The sequence below is a fragment of the Aphelocoma coerulescens genome, assembly GCF_041296385.1.
Source record: "Aphelocoma coerulescens isolate FSJ_1873_10779 chromosome Z unlocalized genomic scaffold, UR_Acoe_1.0 ChrZ, whole genome shotgun sequence".
NCBI classification, from domain to species: Eukaryota; Metazoa; Chordata; class Aves; order Passeriformes; family Corvidae; genus Aphelocoma; species Aphelocoma coerulescens.
Genome location: NW_027184085.1, coordinates 3,539,155 through 3,558,596, shown reverse-complemented (window position 1 = coordinate 3,558,596; position 19,442 = coordinate 3,539,155). Strand labels below are relative to the sequence as shown.

Below are 19,442 nucleotides of genomic sequence, written 5' to 3'. Positions count from 1 at the left end.
TTGAAACTTCTTGAGCGCCATGTGCCAAAGTCAGTCCCTGTCACAGAGGTCAAAGCAGTGGAAAAAACAGTGTTTGCACCTCTGGCTGCCATGACCCATCATCAACCTACAGGGCTAACAAGAAGCCAGCAGCCTTCAAAGTGTTGAGCAGAACTTCGAAGCTGAAAAACTCACAGAATTTTTGAGGTTTTCTACAACTGTCACTGCAAAGCTTATTGAGTGTGGTGGCTACAGGGGTACAAATAGAGGCTAAATTATATACAAATATTCCTTCAGTAATGGGGAGAGCACTACTAATTTTCCAGGAAAATTTATGCTGAAACTCTTAGCCACGGTAAAAAATTACTGGATTTTTATGATGTCACCTTTTTCCTGATTGCTGTAGCATTCGTATAATTACATCATCATATCCTTCTTGAAAACCAGTTGTTTTCATTGGTAGGTGAAGCTCTAAAGAAACTGTATGAAAGCTAGTTCCCTGGAAGTTTCTCCTAGAAAATGGGTTTGAATAGATCATCTGACTTGTATGCATGCATAATTAAAATTTGCAAAAGGCTAAAAATCAAGAAATATGAGTAGAATGCACCATAAGAAGTTCCTCATACTACAATGTTTAGACAGTGACCAAATTTTCAGGAAAATTTTTATACTGAGAAAACAAATTGAGTTTTAGAAACAAAAAGTATTTATTTGAAGGTACTTTTCTGGCCAGAAATAATAAATAATTCTGGCCATCCTATACGCTATATTCTAGAGTTTTAATTTATAACAATATTTATACAAAACTACAAATTTTTAGCTAGTTTAGGAAACTGAATGAAAATACTATTTTAAAAAAATGTTTTCCAATCAGACATAATATGGACCTTTACGCCTTCTGAAATGATCCCAAATCCTTGGAAGACACAGACATTTTCTGGTTTATTGCTAGACTTGCAAGATGCTATCTCCATCTAATCTTGTGAAGGCTTAGCTCACTTTGGACCTTTTTCCAGATGGGAAAGGCAGCATATGGAATAAATTTGAGATAATGAAGAAGAAAGCACAGCTCTGACATGAGCTTGTCCTGAGCTTGGGAAAGAGCACTATGGTCACCTTGTGATGCCAGTTACTTTAGTCTAAATCTGGTATTATCTTAATGACCTCCAAAGAATTTCAGCAGCAATAACTAGAGAAGAAGCTGACCCTTTCATGACTTAGTGAGAGTATTTCAGAATGAGAGATAATCATCTAGAAGAGTATGCAGACGAGACTAAAAGAGAAAACCACATCTGGGGAAAGATGGATAGGGAGCAAAGGATGCTGAGCCTGAGATGGTAACTTTATCCTTGGAGTTCCATTGCTTGACGGAAAACTGATTTTACAGGAGGTCACACTGTGCTTACTGCCAAGTTAAACGAGTAAAAGAACCATTAGTTCTTCTGTCAAAATTATCAAAGAATCTATGTAAAGTGTTGGAATTTCCCTGATGTTAGGCACAAGACATGGTTTTCAGGAAAAGGGACAAGGCTGGAAGCAAAAGCCTCTGGAAATGTACCAGAGTCTGAACTGACAAAACGTTCATCTGCAAACCCGTCAGGTCAAAGCACCACTGATGGGGAAATAACTGATGTGTTGTTGCTCCTCTGGTGAGCAGTAGCAGATATGAGGGCCTTGCAGGTCATCTTCCTAGGCATGGAGAAAGTAGTACTGGGAAAATCTGGCTATGTGGATGCATCATGTTAGGCAAGCTCCACAGTTTACTTTCTATCCAACAGCCCGTATAGAAATGGATATGCAGAACATACCCATCCTTTCTCTGAAGGTCTTCAATCCAAGCTGCAAAGTTTATATCTAAATTACATCTAATTGGTCTCAAAACCACCTGACATTAGAATAATTAAGGCAGAAAACAAACTTCCTCCTGTTCCCTTAAAACACTGTATTATAGTACTGAAACCAAACCAGTTTTTGAGTCCAAACTGTGACTCTGCCATGAAAGATATTGCAGGACTAGCTGAGAGCATTAATGGATACGTGGATACGTCAACTTATGTTCTAGCATTCACCACACCCTCACACCCTATGGCCTCAAGGTCCAAAATTTGTTGTTGCAGTCCGTAAAAATTACTTCTTTTTTTTTTTTTTTAGTTTTATTATCCAAGAATATCATTGTATTCCCCACAATGTGCAACAGATATATTCATGGACACATATAGGTTATAGCCCTTTCCTCCTCTTAATTACTTCAGTTTTCTCTCTTACATTCCTACCCTCACCAATGAATCAACTCCCCAGTTTTCTCTCATAAACCAGAAAGAATAATCCTTTCCTTGAGTATCTAAGTGACCAGGTAATATTTCAAAAAAGATTAATAAAAATTAAGGTCTCTCTTTCATCGAATTTCAGTAGAAATTCATGTCTTCACAATCCTTTGGGCTTTCGAGAAATGTTATAATAATTTTGGGGCCCCCACTTTTTAATTCTGATCATTGTCTACATTATTGGAACAATCTGTTTCATCCTCTACCAGTGTGAAGACACAGCATGGTGCAAGAATGAGCTGATTTGGGGATGGAGCTTATGGAAGATAAGAGGCTGATGGATGTGTCTGCTCTGTGACTCACTTCCTTGCTAATTTCCATGCACCCCTTATGGATGTTTCCAGGATGACAGTTGCCATTGAGTTTTTAACGCTGGCAGCCCCCACTGAGTTGGAAAATACGTAGCTCAAGCTGGGGCTGTGTCTTTCAACACCTTGGCCACAGAGCAAGGCAGGCCGAGGAAGTCCAAAAATTGATGAAAAGGTCTCAGATCTCCTTCTCTGTTCAAACTCTCCCATAGCACCATGAGAAATTTCCCACTGCCTTTCCCAGCTCAGGCAGGTGTTTCCTATGGGGAGGTTTTGATGTCAGTAGATGGAAGGACAACCAAAAGGAAAGAATAGGTGTCCAGAGATACCTCAGTGGATGGGGAAATGCTCTAAGAGAAAACAAAGTGTGATCATACTGTGGCCTTTGCCAATTCTTGTTAGAACCAGCTGAAAATTTGTCAAGTAACCAATTCATTTCCTGTTGAAGACACAGATTTATCAAGACTGAATTGTGTGAACTGGAAGGATGGTTTCCTTGGGGACTTGGGGGTAAAGGGAGAAGATAATATGATCTATTTTTTGACATTGTCTTGACTAGGGAAGACTTTCTCAGAGGAGGTGTACCAGAAGAATTTGAAAAGAGATGAAATTATGGGGAGCAAATAACAGTGTTACCGTAAAGCTGCAACTGTAGGTTTGTTTCACTCCTGGATAGGGAAACCTCTTCTCATTTTAGGACAGTTTAAATTGAGTGAAGTATGAGAGTCACTGTGTCTTAGAGCCAGAGGAGACCTCCAGGGACCACAGCTTTGTTCAGCTGTAGTTTTGTGGCTATGAGTTACTCAATTTATGGTAATTACCTGTCTTATGAAAATCAAGTGTGGTTTATCTTCTCTCAGTTGTCCCATGGGTAGTAAGAAACAGCTTTTTGTAAGACCTCAAGGTAATCCATTCTCATAAACACAGGGGAAAGGAAGCTGCCCTCACCCCAAATACAGTAAAAAGCAGACTTTTGGGTAGTGATTCATTTAGCCACACAAGCCCCCAATGGTTTTGCATGTTGGTTTTGTGGCACATTGACTCTGTCCCTTCTAGACAGAAGTTCAACCCACTGCAGGAGGTCAAAACCACAACAAATACATAGGGCTAAGAGACAAAAGTTTGCAAAGTTGCCAAGGGGAAAAAAAAAAAAGAATGTCTGCATATTGGTTTAGAGACCAAACTACTCAAAACAAATATACTAATCCAATGGAAATTATATGGTCCAGTCTTAAAACACCAGATTGTTTCCACTGTGGTGAAGGCAAAGGTCCTTCTTAAGCCTTTTCTTCATGAAAGATGAGCTTTAAAAGTGTATTTCATCTTCTAAAGCAAAAACCACAGCCTTCCTTTCACCATTGTTTTTTCATTTGTCTACCTCTCATCTAACATTTAAATTGAATACAATTGCAGCATGAGGGTTGATTTTATAACATTTCTGATCCAAATAGCTTAACTTTTGGCAATAAGGAATCTACTTTTTAATCTGCATAACCTTAGGAAAGTCTGTACATCGCTGTTTACTGACTCCTTCATTTTGTTAAAATACAGTATTTCATTTAACTGAATGTTTTGAAGGTCCAAAGAATTTCAGTAGGTGCAGAAGCAGTTTGTGACACTTGTCTGTTCAGGCAGACCTTTCAGATTTTTTGTTGCTGCAGTGAGACTTACTGTTCTGCTCCCACAACAATTGTTTGCAAGATCTTCTTAAGGCTCTGTACATTTTCTTTGCTCCACTTCTCTTGGAGCAACGTTAGGAAAAGAGTATTTGCAGTGAGGTGCCTGAGAGAGGCAGAAACACCTGCAGATTTTACTTAGATCCCATTGATCTTGCATGGAAAAACCTGCACGGTACTGAACTCCCTGAAGTTAGTACAGATTTTGGTGATGGGTTGACTTGATATTGTGGGATGTATTCCTTGGTGTAAGGACTAATAATAAATCCACAACCTCTTCCATGCCTCACTCTAACATTGCATGAATGGCAGCAGACTTCTCAAGCTGCTGATGATGTGAGAAATTCCTTTAGCAAGCACAGATTTACATTTCAGAAGGATAAGTCCCTGTGTCCTGCTGATGTCAGTGACTTGCTGTGCCCTGTAGGATCCTGATGAAGGATGAACGTCTCCATCACCAACGGTTGTGCGTTGGTTTGTAATCTTGGGATTGGCTTTTCCTCAGCTCTATACAGTTACAGCTGTCGTGCAGAGCTCATACACAAGCCCTCTGTTTCTTCCTTCTATCATTAATGATCTGGCAGACGGATAAATTTCAGGTCTGTATTCTATGACCAGGTGAGGATTTTCTTAAGGGATTTTTGTCAGTCAGGTGACTAGCATCTACATGGACAAGCTGGCATGGGAGATGGCAGTGTTGCCATGAGGTTCTTCAAAAAGCTGCTTTAAAACAAACAAAATCAATCTTGCCAACACTTCCTCTGTCCCACTAGAGGAGATGGGGGTTTGATCCCAGAGAATAGCAAAGGAGCAGAAAGATGGTTTCCCATGCTATTGTTCCTGAAGATGAGGTTCTGAAGTGAGGTCAGATGGCTGACGATGGCTAAAAACCAGAGGATGAATCTGTGAACATTGACTATTCAGGACAGAAATAGCAAACCCAGAGCAATGCAGAGGGTTTTATTTCTTAAAGCCTTTTAAAGGTTATAGCTCATTTATGTTCCAATAGAATTAAATATGTGATAATGTAGTGTTCTTAATTGCAGTCTTCAGAGTAATTCCTGCCCTTTCTAAAGAAGTATCCCTTTGATACAGAAATGATTAATGAAGAATTATAATTTAGAAGAGATAGTCATAGCCTTCAATCTGATGTGCATAACACCAGACCACAAAACCTTGCTAGCTATGTCTGCACTAGCCACTTAATTGAGTTTAAATAATAGTTTATCTTTAGCTCATTTTCAAGTGACAGAAAGTCTTCCATATACTCAGTTAAACTGCTTCAATGGTTAATTATCTTCACAGTTAAAAATGTACGCTGCATTCCTACTCTGAGTTCACAATAGCTTTGTTTCAGACTACCAAATCTCATTAAGCTTTGCTCTCCATAATTAAAGAATTGTCTGTTTTCTAAAGTCTCCTCCTAACATAGATATTTGCAGACCATGACCAATTCACCTCTTAATATACTCCTGGATAGACCGGATAGATTGGACTTCTTAAATTTCTCATGGTGAGACAGGTTTTCCCCGCTCTAAATCATGCTTGTAATGTTTCTCTAATTGCTTTCAGACTCACACAGAGACTCTTTTAAAATGTAGAAACCAGCACTAAGATACCATCTTCCTTACCAAGAAATGTTGCTTGCCTTCTTTATCTGAGAATTCCCCTGCTCAGATGTTCAGGGCTGCATTTGCCCTCTTAATGATAACACTGGGTACTTATGCACTACATGCCCACAATCTTTTTTAACAGGACGCCTGCTTCTTTTGTGGTGTCCATAAAGCCTTCTGTTCCAGAATACAGTCATCTCAGCAAAACATTTCTCTCATCTAATATTGACAGAGGGCTGGGTTAGATTAGATATTGGGAAGAAATTCTTCCTTGTGAGGCTGCTGAGGCCCTGGCACAGGGTGCCCAGAGCAGCTGTGGCTGCCCCTGGATCCCTAGCAGCGTCCAAGGCCAGGTTGGATGGGGCTTGGAGCAGCCTGGGATAGTGGAAAGTGTCCCTGACTGTGGCACAGGGGTGAAACAAGCTTTAAGATCCCTTTCAACACAAACCATTCTATGATTTTTTGATACTCCTTTCCTGAGTGTCCATCTTATGCCATTTTATAGGTTCTGAAGAAACTTGCAGTCAAATATGGTGTGTAGAATTATTGCTCCTTTATGTCAAGGGCTGTGTATCAGGGAAGCCAGTAATTACCTGAGACTTATTGTCCTGGGTCATTTCTCAGCCAGAAGCTCCAGCATCTCACACAGGCACTTGGACACACTTGAGATTCTTCACAGATGATGCTCTCACATCCTCTGAGGTCACCTCTCATTCCCGCACTTCTACAAGGAGTGTGCCCGCAGAGCACGCTGCAGTGCTGTCACACCGCACCTAGCTTTCAAACACTTCCAGTTCACTGCAGACACCCATTGAAAGAAAAAAGCAGGAGGCAAGATCAGTAACATAAGTCACCCTCTGATTTCCTCTTTCTCTCCCTGAAGAGATCATTCTTGCCAAGAAAAGTACTTTGAAGGAGCTGTGTATTTACTGCTCTTTCAAGATCCAATTCCACTTCAGCTGACCCCGTTTACACACTCCTTCTCATACCCACTTATCTGGCAAATTTCCCAAATTCTGTTGCAGGAGAATAAAGTCATCAGTTCCACTTGACTGTGCAATTGTTGGAAATCTGCGAAAATGCACGCAGCAGTGGACAAAAGAAAGGGTGAGAAGAGAATTGAGGTTCAGAACATTTCATGAAAGGCCTCCACCACTTAGTGTCATTACTAACTCTACAACCTGAGGCAATTTATTAAGAGCTTGGAAAAGCAGCTCAAAGAGCTGGATGTGGAGATTTCCATTAGAAATAGATGACTACTTTAAAGGTTGCAATTGGATTCTAAAGAACAGGCTAGATGAAAATTGTGAGAGGTGAATAGCTACTGAATACTGTGGGCTGGGGGAGGGGAAGAAAATTGCCACCTACTTGAAATAAATAGCTCTTCTAAAATAATAGGGTTTAAACTTTAAAATTGTTTTGTTCTGTGACATGCAGAAGGATGTATTTATAGTTATTTTCAACTTCTCCAAACAGGCAATATTTGCCTGGAAAATAATTTTCATATAAAAATATGACAATGTAATTATTCTATCTGGTATTTTCTACCTTTTGATGCCGTATTTATAATAATTTTTCATATTTTTCAGCAGTTTTAGCTATCCATAAGAATTCTTTGCTACAAGACAAAGAGGATGTTAGTAAGAACCAAGTCACTCCTCCCTCTTTCCACTAACTTTTCCTTTAAATTGATGAAATGAATGCTTGCCAGAAATAAAAAAGGTTGTGGTTGCTAATATTACTAATTACTAATATTAGATTACTAATGGTAATTCTGTTAATACTGATTTACACCAAAAGCAGGATTTTCAAGAGTCATATCTGGAGGTGAAGGAGTGGTTTTTTTGCTCTCTTGCAGGCCATTTTACAGTCAAGATTTAATCCTGTGGGGTACAGGGAATATTTTTTCCTGTACACCCATGTTTACTCCATGTACCTGGGTCTCACAGACCTTGGTTGCTTGCAGTGTTAGTGATTTAGTAATTCCCTGGAGCCTACATTTCTCCTTCAGCCCCACCGGATGTAAGTCAAAATGTCCAGTGAAATCAAAACATTCTCAAGGCACATTTCATGACCTTGAATCAACATTTTCCAGTAGAGAACTCTCAGAATCATAAACCCATGGAATAATTAAAATTGGAAAAACCTTCTAATATTGAGTCCAACCATCAATCTTGCACTGCCAGCTCCACCACTAAACCATGTCCCCAAGTGCCACATCTACACATTTTTTTAGCACTTCCAGTGGCAATTCTTCTGGAAAATACTTGACAACCTTAAGTACACAGCTTGTCCTCATGTCTTTCCCCCTCAGGGCTGGTAAAAAACATCCAGATTACTGAGTATTTCCCAATGTCCTCCCTTACTAAGTGGTATAAATCCTATCAGCTCAGAACTGGGGTGTCAGCAGTAAAATACTAATATCCTCATCACTGAGAATATGCAGGTCTCTGTCAAAGGGGCTGAACAAGAGGTTTGGGGTTGTGGGACAGAAAGGCAGGAACTAGTCTTGTCCCTGGTTGGCAGATAATTGCTTAGAAAGAATAAAGGATGGGCTAAAGGAAGGTTATTTGATACAGGCTAATTTTCATTTTTATAAGTCCAACCAAATTCTTACCCTCAATACAAATTTCCAGTCAGCTTGAAGGCTGAGGACTGGGTGGTACAATTAGCCATGTCTCACCTATTTGAGCTCCTAGTGATAATGGTGCTCCACAAGGATCATTTAGTATGTCCCTGTTACACCTCATTTTCAGCACATTTAAGTAATTTGTGATCCTGCTAGTACAGCTGCAGGAGCTACGTTCATTCAAGTACAAATGGAAGAAGGTGGAAGAGAGGACATAATCTGGGATGCCTTCCAGACCGCCATAGCCACTAAACTGAGGTGCCAAAATTAGGAGTGCAGCCACTGTGGACTCCTCTTAGTTAATGGTGACAGGGGGCAAGCAGGTGCTCCTGCTCTAATGATGATTCAGATATTAGATGGGTTGCTTTTCCTCTTTTTACCCCTTCAACTCAAAAAGCAAATTGTGGCTAGATGTCTTCAAATTCCTGTTATTCAAAACAGAGAAACAGCAGAGAAAGCAGCTGCTGGCTTGAACTTGGAAGTATTTGCTTATGAAAAATAGGGTTCCTGACTTCTCTCTAGTCCTAGTCTCAACAATTCCTCCAAAAAAGTTTATTCCAGGTACTTTTGTTTTCACCTTTCCTTCCTTTTCATCACTCTAGATGAATCCATCAAACATGAGCCACAATTTCAGAAGAAAAACAAATAAAAAAATCATTGGAAAACAGACTTTCTGGTGGATTTGCTATTAATTTAACTAAATCAATACAGGCAAAATAGGCAAAGAGGTCAAAAAAAAAAAGGCAAGATTACTCAAAATGATGCAGCCTGGTGAAGATGGAGACAGGCAATGAAGAAATCATAGCAAGCCAAAATATCATTGACTGGTGACAAAAGAGTCTCATACCTCTATAAAGCATTATTATTTTCCTGAGGTTTATTTTCCTGGAAGGTTTAGCAAAATACAATCCTTCACCCAAAGCATATGAACATTGCTGTGCAGTCACAGTTGCCTTTCTTTTACCACTTAGTTCTTTTACAGAAATAGACTGAACCTAATGAGTGGACAGCACATTTTTTAAAACTTTCTTTTTCACCCACTCTCAGCAATAAAAGGGTGCTGGGGAGGTAATCTGTGTGTCTGAAGTTATAAAAAGCTGAAATATCACTTATAGCAGCACTTGCATCATCTGGAGATTGCAGGAGGAAAAGGATAAAGCTATAGGGAGAAAAAGGAAAAAATCCTACCTCTGCTACCACATGCCCTTCACAACGTGGACAGACTTTCCTAATCTGAGCCAAATAGTCTGTGGTGGTGCACTGTTTTATCATATTTTTGTATGTTCTTTGTACCCCAATGCTTCATCCCTATCTCCCCCACTCCTATTCCCAGTTGGTTTGCCCCAGATCCAAGCCACTCCCCCGGTGCTCCCTATATGGTTTTCCCCTCCCCTTGTTCTGGCTCTTTCCTTATCAATCACCCAAACCCCTCCCAGAGTTCTGGATTGTTCTATGCCAGTCACCGAAGCCCTCCCTAATTACCCTAATATGGTCCCCATCAATCCCCCGAGACCCTGCCCCCTTGGATGCCTCCCCTCTTGGAAATCTCTAAACCTCGAGGCCCCATTGGGGCATGTGGCCCCTCTCGCTCCACCCACCAAGACCATTGGGCCAGGTGTAGGTCCTCCCCTCTGGCACCCCTCCTTCCTAATCCTCCTATTGGTCCCTGGTCGAGTTTCTCCCCGTTCAACCCCTCTTTATGAGCTATGGTCACTTTGCAACTGGTGCTTGTTCACCACGGATTCCCTACAATAAATTTTGGGTTGTATCCAGTGGCAAGTCTTCCTGCTGCTTTTTTTCTTTCCCTTCGTGGAGGCTGCAGACTGCCACAGTGCCTGGAGCCTTCGCTCCCCAGGGTAGAGCAGAGGCTTCAGAGGAGCAGCTTCAAAGCTCCGTGCCTCCAGCTGCTCCCCACTCCTGCTGCCCACCGCTGGAGCTAGCCTGTGCCCTGGTCACTAGTGGTCACTGCAACAATAGTCCGTCTCCACTTTTGCCACTCACCTCTTTTGTTATGATTTTCATCATACTCTCTTCTCCTAGCTGATGATATAAGGAGATTGATTGCTGGATGAAATATGAAAGGCGCAAATGATGCCCGTAGCCACAGTTTTGGAGTTTGCTGTCTGAAAACCCAAACGCTTGGCCTGTTTTGCAAGTCTCCCTCCAGAGAGAAGAGAGTGAGAATCTTGCTCGGTGGGCCAGGCTTGGCTCCCACTGGCCCTGGAAGCCTGAGTCTGTATTGAAGACTGGTTGGGAATTTTGTGACTTCAAAACAAAATTCTAGTCTCTAAAACAGAGTCTATTTATTTTCAAAATTTCTTCAGTCTGCAAATGGACTTTTTGTTGTGAAAGGAAAAACCTGATCAAGACCACTAGATGGGAACTATTTGACATGCTGGAAAGAAACGACTGTTTTAATATCTGGAATTAATTTTTGATCTAAAAAATAATATTGAATCTAAAGAGCAGGAAGGAAAGAAAAAAAACGGGGCAACTAGGCAGTTTTTGAAAACTGGGAGTAAACACTGCATCTCTCCAGCTATGAAAGCAGCTGACCTTGATGGGGCTGTTCCCATTCTTTGCTGGTCATTTTCCAGAATGAAGAGGTCTGTGGGAAAGCTCTCCCTCCACTGAAGGCAGGGTAGCTGGAGAGGAAAAAGATGCTACTCCCGTGTCATATCTCCACACAGAACTGGAAGCCCCTTCCACTCTGCAAAGCAGACATAGATATACCCTCGTTTACTGCAGGCGAGCACCTCTTTGCATTGGTTTTTACATAGTTTTTGATTTTTTCTTCCTTAAAAAACTTGGAACATCCCCATGTGAAAACAGAAGAAAAAGAGGAACTATTAGATTTCTAGTGAAGCGGATTTTTTTTTTCTGCTTGGTCTGTTTGAAAACTGGTGATACCCCACAGGGTTTTACTCAGCTCATCTGAATTTATCCCAAAGTAGAAGTTTCATATCTGCAGATGCTATACAAACTCAGGCTGCCTCACAAGAGATTTCAGATTGGAAGTTGAAAAGTACATAAGTCTATAATTAGAACAGATAAATGTCCATTAAAAAAGGATTCCCTTTAGGGCCCAGAAACCGTAAGGAAAAGGGAAGAGGAAAGAAGTGTGTAGTTGTCAAGTTCTGGTTTTGCCATGTAGATTTAACACGGGTGGTTACGTATCACAGAGAAGCATGTCTAAACAGCACTTTTTACCAAGGAATTAACAGAATTGAAAACACCAGAGGATGAGGACTAATACTAGGAGCTCAACTCTCCGTGGTGATTGAGGCCCTTAGATGAAAAAGGGTAATATGACAAGTCAAGGGAAAGAAAGGCAATGTAGGTGTGAGGAGTCAACAAGCAGGAAAATAAATTCTGATTTGTCTAGTATGCAGTTCACATTCTGATAAAAGTACAAGCTAACAACCCCTGCCCCATAGAGAATGTTAAGCAGACTGTAAAGGAAAAAATGTATGGGCAGCAGTACTTCAAAGTCCTTACTCAGAAGAACACACTAGATCTGTGGAAGAACAAGAATTTGAGTCCACAGCCTTGAACAAAAGCATGTCTGCATTGTGTAGCACCTCAAAAAAGTACATTTCAGTCAGGCATGAAGTCAGGCATGAGCTATTACCAGCGTTCAAGACCAGCTATTAAAAACTGTACTTACTACAGATCTGCAAAAAAGAGAAAAAAAGCCAGTTAGCTATTAAAATTTCCTAATTCAAGAAACTGTGTTGCTGAGAAAAGGATCATCCTTCTTAAAATCAAGGAGATAATTTGTGGCTTTTGAATAGAAATAAAGTTTACCTGGCTGCGTAAATGCTGGGCAATTTTATTCAGGAAAGAAATACTGACTACAAATTCCAGTGTGAAGCTGTTATAGTCAGCCACATAACCTGCCATCCAAGTCTTAAACCAACACCACTCCAAACCTGCTTCTTTCCTTTTAAATAGTAAAACCACTGTTGTAGAAAATAAATCCACTGTTGGGCAATTTGTTCTCTTGCCACATGCATTTCAGCTACAAAGTAGTCAGCAGCACTCAGACATTAGAAAGACTCCAGAGAAAGTTAATACAGATGATTAGCCCTAAAGGGGCCGTAAGATGATGAGAAGCTGAGTGAATTAAATTTATTTCCCTTAGTGTGAATTGGTGAAGTTATGTTGAGGTTTACAACATTTGTGTTCAGAGATCTCACTGCATCTGTATAATGGGAGGGATGTGGGGGGATTAGTTTGGACAGAGAGTAAATTGTAGGAGGGAGGGAGGATATATGAGGTCTTTTTATTCCATTTTTCTTTTCCACTGCTAGCTGATTAAGGAAAGCAAGGGCATCTAGGATTCTACGTTTGAAAGGCTGCTAGATGACTGCAAGAAACATTAGGCTGCTTGAAAATGTCAGCACTTTACACTTTATGTAGGACTGAGCTGATTGCTATGGTGAAGAGAACATAAGTGATTCAAAGGTGAACCAGAGGTCTTCATGTTAGAGATGTGAATATGAGCAGGATGGGGGAAGGGAGCCTGGATCCATAAAATGCTGAATTCTTTCTTATCTCTGAGCAGGGTCTAGAGTGATTTGATATATATTTCATTTTTGTATGAATTAATGAGTAACTTGAAAATGAAAATGCCTTTAATTTGGAATAAGATTTGGAAAGAGAGATAAGAGACTCCTGCAGCTTCTTCGGGCAACATCCTTATCTGAGAAACAAATATGGCTAAAGAGCAAAATGGGTCTTGCTTCCTGAGCAGGAAAGGGAGCTGCAACAAAGCTAACTCATGGCAGCTAACACAGCGTCAAATGCTGATGTAGGACAAGTTGTTTTGCTGTCCTGGACATTAACAAGTTAATAACCACCCTGGTGCTTTCCTGTGATTTGTCCTGATCTGCTGAAGCACAATAAGCTATAAATTTTAATGTTTTTCACTGGGGTTTTGCTATGGGCAGGACACATCCTGGTAAAATGCAGTAGATTCAGACTCTTCACTCTAATTTACTGGGGTTCCACTACAGAGCTTGGCCACTGCAATGGGAACTGTCCTGCTTGTCTCAGATAAACACCTCAGGACACCTTGCACTGCCTTTTGAAGGTGCTTTTATTTAATGACCACAAACAAATGGACAACAAAATTTTATCACTTGGCATTTGGTGGGAAAAAGTCCCACCTGACCTCTTGGTTAACCTGTGGGAAAGAGTATGTGCTTTCTTCATGTATATTTATTAAATATGTATCATTTTTAAAATAATGAGCTCTCAGCTGGAATGTATTAGATGAATTTACTTTTCAGAAATCATAGAATGTTATGTTTTGGAAGGAACTTAAAAGATCAGTCTTACTTCCAAACACCTGTCAGGTGAAGGAACCTGTATTTGACTTGTACTGGGGGCTAGAAAAAGAAAAGGCAAGGTACATATTCAAAAAAAAAAAAAAAAGGCTTTTCACCTGGCATATAGTTAAAAGAAGCCTGTGGTCAATTTCTGGCTTCAATTTTGTCTTTCTGGAGACTATTTTTTTAACATCTTAAAAGCAGAGGGCTAAAACAAAGCATGATGTGGAGAACATTCATTAAAAAATTCACTGTGGTTAAGACTATAGACTTGTAGGAGAAGCAATATGATCATAATTTAATAGTTATAATTATTCCCTCTCTTATTTTTTTTTTTTAATCAGTGGCTCTCAGGACACAAATTAGAGCTCTTTGAGGATCTATATGCTGCCTAGATTTCCATCATCCAGAGGGGCAGACCACTTAATGAAAACTCTAGCTTCAGACAGTGTAAGCGATGCTCAGGGTCAGTGTTTACCCCAGGGATGGATTGTGCTCTGCTCCTGCCTGCAGTCCTCATTGATCACAACGTGGTTGGGGGGTGTTACCTGCACTGATGATGTGCCTGGATGAAATATAAGCTTTGATCATGATGCTACACTTTGAAATGGCATCTCTGAAAGGAAAACACCTCAGAGGGGAGAACAGGTCAGAGTTTCCCTGCAAAGCAGATGAGCCCTAGACTAGACATATATCCAAGATCCCAGCAGTCAGGTCTTAGAAGGCCTCATGGATGAAGGGCTGATGGACCAAGACCTGCAGGATCCAGCCAGTGCAGTCATCTCCTGGGCAGATGTACTCATTGAAGCCACTCAGGCTGACTTTCAAGATTGATTTCAGGCCGCACTGCGAATCAGTGGCACTTACAGCTGATTGCCGGCTCAGCTCCAAGACACCACTGTATCCACAGGACAGGTCTTCCCAGTTGTGAGCTGTCAAATTTCACAGCTCTGAACCAGACCCTACAGACTCACTAACCTGGGTCATTTTTCCTTTAAGGATTCCTGGGAATTTTTGCTTTAAGGATTTAAGAGGAAATGAAAGAAAGATTAAAAGAGTGAGAGGAGAAGCCACTCTGGTTTCTGTCAATGACAATCACTGGGACTTCCCTCCATAGCAAGTTCTTCCTCATTATGACACTTAGGTTAGGGCAGGTACATGATGGTGTTAGAAATTCCTGTTGTAAGTACTGAGAGTTGCTCAAGACAGGAGAAAATTTGCTGTCTAGGGAATTGAGCCCTGCGAAAATGCAGGGCTAAGTCCCAGAGTCTCTGCTGTGTAGCAGGCAAGGACAGCAGCAAGTACAGGGTAGCACAGCACATGGGAGACCATCAAAGAGAGAGCTTTTAAAAAGTCTGTTTGAGATGAATTTACTACTCAGATCTCTAGGGCATTAATTGGTTCCACTTTTACTGCTTCCCATCAACCAACCATCTGCAGGCAACACCTTTTAACAACTTGCTGTAATACATTTACTGGACATTTTGTCATTGTAGTATATTTGAGATATCAAAAAACAGCTGGTAGAAGGCCATAAACAAAGCTTTATTACATATTGTTTATCATCACTTTAGTTTTGGAAGGCTAACCAAGAACATTAATGCACAGCAACATCGAGATGCATCTTTATTGTTGCCAGGAAGGCTAAAGGTTACCTCACTAATAATATGCAAATGGAGCCTTTTACTGCACATAATGAATAATCACTTTAGATTAAAGACAGAAATTTCCTTTAGTAGTGCTTGCAATAAAGTCTTTTTTGCATGGATTTAATAATTAATTTAAAGAATTATCACTTCACTGAGCCTGAATACATTATTTATTAAATGTAATTGAAGTATTTATTAGGCGAGTAATAAACGATGGACAACAGCAATGGGTGGTTTCACTGTTTATAAAATAGCCCCAGCCTATGATTACAAGCAGGGATGGTGGCCTTCCTGTATTGTTATAACACATAAATTATCTGCAGGAAAACAGATATAATTGCTTGCATTACTTACGGGATTTTCCCTGCTATTTAGTTCTCCTCGGATGTAAGAAGAGCAGAATCAGAATTTTGTTACCATGGACTACATTACAGTGGAAGTCTACACTCTATTTATTCATGATCTTTTTTTCTAACTCTGGACTCAGTAAAATTTAGGTTGCTAGTGTGTCTGTCCAACATTTGACAGTCTCAGCCTACACACAGAGTCAGAGCACTGGTAGCAAGTAATTTGCACATTAGAGTCTTCAGATGAGAGCAGCAGTGACTTACCCTGACAGCAGCAACAGCAGAGCTCCTGAACAGCTTCAGTTTAAAATGAATTCATTAGAACATAGTGGATTTAATAGCAGGAGGATAAACAAGGAGATCAGCAATACCAGCTGTCCTTTTATGTTGCTGGAAGAGTCTAAAACATTACCACAGGATAAACTGCTTAGAAACAATAAGGATGAAGTTGGTCCAAAAGTCTCTAAGCAGCATCATGGGGCTCAGAAAGTCAAGGAAATCTCTGTGTTGGTAACTACTTCATTTGCTGCAGGCCATTGGTCAGGCTGGCAATTTTGATATTAATTGTTATTTAACAGAAACATTAATAAAGACAGTTTATTTTCCATCTTCTCCAACAGCCTACAAGCAACTTCTTGTAGAAGAATTCTATAAATAATAGAAATTATTTTAAGATATATTCTCCTTGGGGAAAAAAAAAAATTCTTGCTTTCCTTTCATCAACATTACCCAAGAAGTTTAATGTGGAAAGGTATTTAATTTCATGGGCTGGGTTTTTTGTTTTAAAAAATGCTGCAGTTTTTCACTTGTAATCAAAGACCCAATTTTCATTCTAGTGTTGGTGCAAATACGTTGACTTATTAATATATCCATAAAGGGCATTGCTTGCCATATGAAAGACCACAGTGTGTGTACTTTGCTCTGAAGGTATTCCACCTGCTTGTCCCAAAACATATTTCCAGATCCAGAAAGAGGGTACAATGAGATCTGAGCTGAAATGCAGTTTCTAGATGCGCTCACCTTGCTCTCTCCAGTCTAGGAACAAAACCCAGAGCCTGAAGAACTAGAAAGATCACACAAATACTTAAGAAGTGGTGGCATCAATTTGTGCCCAAGAGTTCTGGCAAGAAACTCTAAGGTTTAATAGGAAGGAAGGTGTTCCAAATATATTAAATATTTGAGGTTTTTTTCCTATATGAAAAAATTACAGAACAGCAAAAAGATTGGAAAAATGTTTCTTTGATGACAAAAGGCCTCTGTCCGTCTAAGGCATAGACCATTTTCTTATACTTAAAAACACATGACAATATTTTCCTTTAACAAGTATGAAGTAAAAAATAGGCTGGCATAACACACTACCGAACCAGAATTTTAGCCGTACCCTGAATCACTCCCAGATCAGTTTGTCTTAGCTTAAGTGAAAGCCACAATTTGTCTCTGCAAAGCTTCCCTGTCATATCCTGCCCACCTGTATTTTAAGTAAAAATTGTAGAATATCCTCAGCTGGAAGGGACTCAAAAGGGATCCAGAAGCTGTCCTGGATAACTATAGCCTACAAATATCGAATTGTACATCATAGCATAGTAGAATTGTTAAGGTTGGAAAAGACTTCTAAGATGATGGAGTCCAACTGTTAACCCAGCGCTGCCATATTCACTGCTAAACCATATCCCAAGTGCCACACCCACGTGCTTTTCTGGATACTTCCAGGGCTGGGGATTCTATCGCTTCCCTGTGCAGCCTATCCCGAAGCTTGAGGCCACTCTTTCAGCGAGGAAATTTTTCCTAAAATCCATTCTAAGACGGTGCACTGCAGGGATTTAGGAACTCAGTCCTCTCCTCTTACCAATGGAAAAGTTTTTTGATAACTTCATAGGAAATGGCACATAAAAAACTATGTGAGAAGCCACCCCGTCCCCATGTGGACGCACACATGCCAAGATCTACTGCCTAGAAGCTAAAATTTGATACTTGGAAGTGATGCTAGGGAAAGTGGCAGAGCTGAGACTGGGTGCTCTTGCACACTCTTGGTGCTTCTGTGGTAAGACTGGACATCTTGCTATCTGTCACCCCCATATTTGCATTCCTGAAGGATTTCCATGATGTCTGTATAGTTGCATCCCAGAAAAAAATTGTGGCAGCTAAATGGAAACCTACTGAAAGTCTTAGTAATTGTTTTTGGTGTTGCAGTCTGCAATGTTCCTTTTCTTTCCTCTGATGATTCTTAAGGAATAATTGGAGTAATTGCCAATAATTAGAAATGGGGACTGATTTCCACTCCACTGTAGTGGGAGAAAAGAAGACTGAAGATGTTGCAATGAATAGCAACCTTTTTTATTGTCCTTAGAAAACAGGTCCCTTTTTACCCATGTAAGTAATCCCCAGGATCAGTTCTCTGAAAAACTCAGCTTTTTTTCTGCTGGATTTTTTCCACATCATTGTTTTGTTGTCATTTTAGTCTACTACATTGAGACATTTTATAAAAAAAGTGTTAAATAGCTGCTTCACAGTTAACTGCCTTTATTTTCAAAAGCTTGTAAGATACTCTGTGTGAAGAAGTTGCTCTTCCTTCCGCAGCCCTCTGGAAGTCTGAAAAAGGCAGGGGAGTGTGCTGGGTAAACTTTTCCCTCTTTTTCATTGCAAAACCTCTCAACTGGCCTAATTGGTTCTCCCACTTGACTGTGTAGCACAAGAGCTTGATGTGTTAAGTTTATACTTGTCTATAAAAGTGAAAAAGTGGTATACAAGAGACACTTGTGACTTGTGGTCCATTATCATGATTATTAACTTCTCTGAAGTCCTGTAATGAACAATCTGTCATTTACGAGCTGGTAGTACATCATCGCTTAATGTGCTGGATACTTCTGTACTGCTAAAAAGCAAAGTAACATTTCATTAGGCAGCCTGTCCCACCACAACAGATCTGTACTGCTCCTGGAGGGAGGGCAAACAGGAATCTCTTGAGTTTTCAGTATGCCTTCTGGATTCTGTTGCTTGTAATAAAGTGTCCTCGCATGCTGGAAGTCTCAGCACGGTAGCTCAGGTCCAGCTCACTTGTTTATTTATGTGTGGCAGATGGCTGTCATCCTCTGGCCCATTGTTGTCATTTATTGCCCAAAAATTCATTTCTGCTTACGCATGAGAACTTGTGTTTTCAGCTGTGTGTGCAAGGATTACTTTTGAGGGTTTCCTCAGATGGCTTTGAACGGTATGTCTGACTTTTCTAGTGGCACTGACTTGTGGAAGAGTTAATACCTGAGCCAAATTACCTTTAAATCCTTCCTGTTACACCACCTTACACTGGCTATCTGGAAATAACTCCTGAAAACATTCATGCTGCAAGGAACATCCTAACAAGCCTGGTTTCTTATCATTCTGTCCCTATTTTCAGAAGTTTAACTCATCTGATGATATTTGTGGCACAAAGTTATTTTAACTGATTTAAATTTGTTCTTCTTGGCCAGATTTCAGAGACTTTTCATTAGTAGACAAAAATTGCCCAGTGAACGTGTTGGACACTTTATGTATCTGACGGAACTTTTCATGTGCAAATCATATGAACAAAAGGGGTTTTTTTAAGGACA

General features: G+C 40.2%; 1 protein-coding gene and 1 long non-coding RNA gene across 11 annotated transcripts in view; one reads left to right on the top strand and one right to left on the bottom strand.

The window, feature by feature from the left end:
- LOC138102991 (urea transporter 2-like) overlaps positions 1–19,442 on the top strand; it is a 302,433-nt gene that overhangs the window by 133,901 nt on the left and 149,090 nt on the right. The window lies entirely within an intron of this gene.
- LOC138103289 (uncharacterized) lies at positions 859–9,856 on the bottom strand. The gene is made up of 3 exons (XR_011147690.1): positions 9,718–9,856; positions 6,494–6,698; positions 859–5,170 (listed from the first exon to the last, which is right to left on the bottom strand). It is a non-coding gene; the product is annotated as an uncharacterized lncRNA (long non-coding RNA).